The sequence below is a fragment of the Lolium perenne genome, chromosome 7 (genome assembly GCF_019359855.2).
Source record: "Lolium perenne isolate Kyuss_39 chromosome 7, Kyuss_2.0, whole genome shotgun sequence".
NCBI classification, from domain to species: domain Eukaryota; kingdom Viridiplantae; phylum Streptophyta; class Magnoliopsida; order Poales; family Poaceae; genus Lolium; species Lolium perenne.
The window spans coordinates 151,412,772-151,418,908 of record NC_067250.2 but is presented as its reverse complement, the minus strand read 5'-3'; positions in this window follow the sequence as shown (position 1 = coordinate 151,418,908).

Below are 6,137 nucleotides of genomic sequence, written 5' to 3'. Positions count from 1 at the left end.
TGTCTTGTTGATGCAATGTGATTGATTGTGTTCCTTTTATATTTTCCGGCGATAGATGCGAACAATTCCGGAGAAGAAGAAGAAATGGAATCGGACGAGGATTTTATTTATATATGTTGTTGGAATTCTTATATTGATGGAGTTGAAGAAGTACAAGGACAAATAAGCCAATGCAAGCCATCTCTTGATCTCTGAATGTTTAATCACATATTGTGGTTACTTTGTTGTTATTCTTGTCTCTCGATCTATCTTGTGTTGTTTCTACTTATGTTGATGGAGCATGCTCACCATGAGCATGTTTATTCTCTTTGACACCTCACCTACAACCCCCTTTAGTGAAATGGTGGTCTTCATCATCATGTTCTTGGTGTACCCCTCTAAGTGTGATGGGTACGCCCACTTGTCTTGTGTGTGTCGACCTCTTGACACCTCAATTATCATCTCCTTAGTGGTATGATGGCTAGCATCACGCCATTGTTGTCTCTTAGCTCTTACATGAAACTATAGGTTGGGAACCCCTTGGAAAAATACCTTGTTGAAAAGAACTTCTGAAAAACCTTGGGTGAGTTGGACTTACCTAAGTGTGTGTTTATGAAAGAAAAGGATCTTGGCAAAGATGGTTGGAAAGAGAATCTTGTTTATGAAAACTTTGGCGTCTAAGTATTCACCCGTGACAATTAACCCGCGCAACCACAGCTACTCCAACGTGGGCACGGAGCTTAGCTTGATGTTTGTTCTTCTTAGCACGAGGCACCGCACAACTATACAAGGGTACGGTTACCCCCGAGTCTGGGTTGTCATTGTTGGGACAATAGTATAACAGGAGGCCTTCGGGGCTGACCCGTCCGGAAGACACTATGGGTCTCCTGGCTTGGCGGTGGAGCCACGCTCAAGAGGAGGTGAGCTGCCACGGTGCCGGGGAGGTACATACTCCATAGGGTAGGACCTCTTGCTAAGTCGAATGGGCGAAAGGCTATGTTCGGGTATCCGTCGTGGCATATGTTGTTATGCGGGGATGATGCCCACACGATAGGTATCCAGATAGAGGTGGGGAAAGTGTGCAAACTCTGCAGAGTAAAATCTATTCGAATAGCCGCGTCCGCGGTCATGGACGGTTGGAATGGCTGTTGCTTAGCCTGATGTGTTTTTGGTTTACAAAAATTGTTTGGAAAATGAAAGAAAGGAACTTGTTTTCGAAGTACCGGAAGGGTACGGGAATGGTTTGGTTGACCATATGGAGATGGTCGGAAAGGAAACAAATTGGGTTACCCCCTCCCTAGTGTTTTATGTTGTAGAACTCTTTTGAAGTATCTTCTTCAACAAAGATATAGAGATGTCATAGAACCCCTTGAGTATCCCCTTCTTCTAAGATGTCGGGACGCTATATCCACAAGAGAAACTACTTCTCTTCTACAAGCTTTATCCACAAGAGAAACTACTTCTCTTCTACATGCTATATCCACAAGAGAAACTACTTCTCTTCTACATGCTATTTCCACAAGGGAAATTATCTCTTCCCTCTTGTCATCTAGATTAGCACTTGTTATCTTGCACTCTTGCAAAGTACCTTCCTGATGGTTTGCGAGTACCATTCCAAATGTACTCACGGCTTTGTCCCTGGCTATTTACTTGGCCAGACTTGGAGGAACACGATGGATAAAGAAGAAGTTGGTGACGTCTATGCGAGCTAGGAACGTCTTCCCAGTCAGTTGCCTGTAGGGTTTATGGCAGATGACTTGGGCTCCGCGCTGTTGAAGTGATGATACTACTCTGATCTTTAGTTAGGCCCTTCGAGGCTATTATGTAAGTTTGGTCATGAGACCTTATTGTAATTTTCTTATTCCGCTTTGTAATGGATGGTGTAATTTGATATCAGTTCGGTTATGTGTTCACGACGCACTGATCATGGGATCGTGAACTGTATACATAACAGGGTATTTCGAACAGTTAGTCCGGGGTCCCCACAGTAACTTCCTAGGTACTCCTGCCTTAGAAGCTAGTTGCATTATGAGAGTTTATTTGGAATACCACCTATTAATGAAGTTAAAATTGAAACCTCTCTTGAAGATGTCATGAAAAAGTTGGAAACCATAGAGCAAAACCTTCCGAGTATTGATACTACTTTGGGAGCATTACTTGATAGCACTGATAAACTTGATAAATCTCTAGGTGGAATTAATGAGAGAATCGCCATCTTAGAATCTTGTGCTATTCATGATAATCAAACCCAGAGGATTAGCGAACTTGAAGAGGCTATGGGAACATTGGGTTCAACCTTTTCATCTATAAAGTTTAGAGAGAAAGCTTATGTGGGTAAGGAGCAAAAGTTCATGTATGTCTCTAAGGTGCCTAAACCAAAAAGCTATTATAGGCCTAAAATTGATAAAGCTCTTAAAACCACTATAGATAAGGGAGCATCTAAGATCCCCAATGGGACAAATTGTGAAAATTATGATGTTGATGCTTCGTCTCTTGATAACACCTGATACACACTTTCTGCGCCTAGCTGAAAGGCGTTAAAGAAAAGCGCTTGTGGGAGACAACCCATGTTTTTACTACTGCACTTTTATTTTATATTTGAGTCTTGGAAGTTGTTACTACTGTAGCAACCTCTCCTTATCTTAGTTTTGTGCATTGTTGTGCCAAGTAAAGTCGTTCATAGTAAGGTTCATACTAGATTTGGATTACTGCGCAGAAACAGATTTCTTTGCTGTCACGAATCTGGGCCTAATTCTCTGTAGGTAACTCAGAAAATTATGCTAATTTACGTGAGTGATCCTCAGATATGTACGCAACTTTCATTCAATTTGAGCATTTTCATTTGAGCAAGTCTGGTGCCTCAATAAAATTCGTCTTTACAAACTGTTCTGTTTTGACAGATTCTGCCTTTTATTTCGCATTGCCTGTTTTGCTATGCTTGATGGATTTTTCGATTCCATTGACTTTCAGTAGCTTTGTGCAATGTCCAGAAGTATTAATAATGATTATGTCACCCCTGAACATGTAAATTTTAATTGTGCACTAACCCTCTAATGAGTTGTTTTGAGTTTGGTGTGGAGGAAGTTTTCAAGGATCAAGAGAGGAGGATGATACAATATGATCAAGGAGAGTGAAAGCTCTAAGCTTGGGGATGCCCCGGTGGTTCACCCCTGCATATATCAAGAAGACTCAAGCGTCTAAGCTTGGGGATGCCCAAGGCATCCCCTTCTTCACCGACAACATTATCAGGTTCCTCTAGTGAAACTATATTTTTATTCCATCACATCTTATGTACTTTGCTTGGAGCGTCGGTTTGTTTTTGTTTTTGTTTTGTTTGAATAAAATGGATCCTAGCATTCTTTGTGTGGGAGAGAGACACGCTCCGCTGTTGCATATGGACAAATATGTCCTTAGGCTTTACTCATAGTATTCATGGCGAAGGTTGAATCTTCTTCGTTAAATTGTTATATGGTTGGAATCGGGAAATGCTACATGTAGTAATTGCTATAATGTTTTGGATAATGTGATACTTGGCAATTGTTGTGCTCATGTTTAAGCTCTTGCATCATATACTTTGCACCTATTAATGAAGAAATACATAGAGCTTGCTAAAATTTGGTTTGCATAATTGGTCTCTCTAAGGTCTAGATAATTTCTAGTATTGAGTTTGAACAACAAGGAAGACGGTGTAGAGTCTTATAATGTTTACAATATGTCTTTTATGTGAGTTTTGCTGCACCGCTTCATCCTTGTGTTTGTTTCAAATAGCCTTGCTAGCCTAAGCCTTGTATCGAGAGGGAATACTTCTCATGCATCCAAAATCCTTGAGCCAACTACTATGCCATTTGTGTCCACCATACCTACCTACTACATGGTATTTCTCTGCCATTCCAAAGTAAATTGCTTGAGTGCTACCTTTAAATTTCTATCCTTTACCTTTACAATATATAGCTCATGGGACAAATAGCCTAAAAACTATTGTGGTATTGAATATGTACTTATGCACTTTATCTCTTATTAAGTTGCTTGTTGAGCGATAACCATGTTCCTGGGGACGCCATCAACTACTCTTTGTTGAATATCATGTGAGTTGCTATGCATGTCCGTCTTGTCTGAAGTAAGGGAGATTTACCGCTAGAATGGTTAGAGCATGCATAATGTTAGAGAAGAACATTGGGCCGCTAACTAAAGCCATGATCCATGGTGGAAGTTTCAGTTTTGGATAAATATCCTCAATCTCATATGAGAAAATTAATAATTGTTGAATGCTTATGCATAAAAGAGGAGTCCATTATCTGTTGTCTATGTTGTCCCGGTATGGATGTCTAAGTTGAGAATAATCAATAGCGAGAAATCCAATGCGAGCTTTCTCCTTAGACCTTTGTACAGGCGGCATAGAGGTACCCCTTTGTGACACTTGGTTAAAACATATGCATTGCGATGATAATCCAGGTAATCCAAGCTAATTAGGACAAGGTGCGGGCACTATTAGTATACTATGCATGAGGCTTGCAACTTGTAGGATATAATTTACATAACACATATGCTTTATTACTACCGTTGACAAAATTGTTTCTTGTTTTCAAAACCAAAGCTCTAGCACAAATATAGCAATCAATGCTTCCCTCTGCGAAGGGCCATTCTTTTACTTTTATGTTGAGTCAGTTCACCTATTTCTCTCCACCTCAAGAAGCAAACACTTGTGTGAACTGTGCATTGATTCCTACATACTTGCATATTGCACTTGTTATATTACTTTACATTGATAACTATCCATGAGATATTCATGTTACAAGTTGAAAGCAACCGCTGGAACTTAATCTTCCTTTGTGTTTCTTCAATACCTTTACTTTGAATTATTGCTTTATGAGTTAACTCTTATGCAAGACTTATTGATGCTTGTCTTGAAAGTACTATTCATGAAAAGTCTTTTCTATATGATTCATTTGTTTACTCATTGCATTACCATTGTTTTGATCGCTGCATTCATTACATATGCTTACAATAGTATGATCAAGGTTATGATGGCATGTCACTCCAGAAATTATCTTTGTTATCGTTTACCTGCTCGGGACGAGCAGAAACTAAGCTTGGGGATGCTGATACGTCTCCGACGTATCGATAATTTCTTATGTTCCATGCCACATTATTGATGATATCTACATGTTTTATGCATACTTTATGTCATATTTATGCATTTTCCGGCACTAACCTATTAACGAGATGCCGAAGAGCCGATTCTTTGTTTCTGCTGTTTTTGGTTTCAGAAATCCTAGTAAGGAAATATTCTCGGAATTGGACGAAATCAACGCCCAGGGGCCTATTTTTACACGAAGCTTCCAGAAGACCGAAGGAGTCACGAAGTGGGGCCACGAGGTGGCCAGACGCTAGAGCGGCGCGGCCCAAGCCCTGGCCGCGCCGTCCTAGTGTGTGGGCCCCCTGTCAGGCCCCCTGACCTATCTCCTCCGCCTACTTATAGCCTTCGTCGCGAAACCCCCAGTACCGAGAGCCACGATACGGAAAACCTTCCAGAGACGCCGCCGCCGCCAATCCCATCTCGGGGGATTCAGGAGATCACCTCCGGCACCCTGCCGGAGAGGGTAATCATCTCCCGGAGGACTCTTCACCGCCATGGTCGCCTCCGGAGTGATGAGTGAGTAGTTCACCCCTGGACTATGGGTCCATAGCAGTAGCTAGATGGTCGTCTTCTCCTAATTGTGCTTGATTGTCGGGTCTTGTGAGCTGCCTAACATGATCAAGATCATCTATCTGTAATGCTATATGTTGTCTTTGTTGGGATCCGATGGATAGAGAATACTATGTTATGTCGATTATCAATCTATTACCTATGTGTTGTTTATGATCTTGCATGCTCTCCGTTATTAGTAGAGGCTCTGGCCAAGTTTTTACTCTTAACTCCAAGAGGGAGTATTTATGCTCGATAGTGGGTTCATGCCTCCATTAAATCTAGGACAGTGACAGAAAGTTCTAAGGTTGTGGATGTGCTGTTGCCACTAGGGATAAAACATCGATGCTATGTCCGAGGATGTAGTTGTTGATTACATTACGCACCATACTTAATGCAATTGTCTGCTGTTTGCAACTTAATACTGGAAGGGGTTCGGATGATAACCTGAAGGTGGACTTTTTAGGCATAG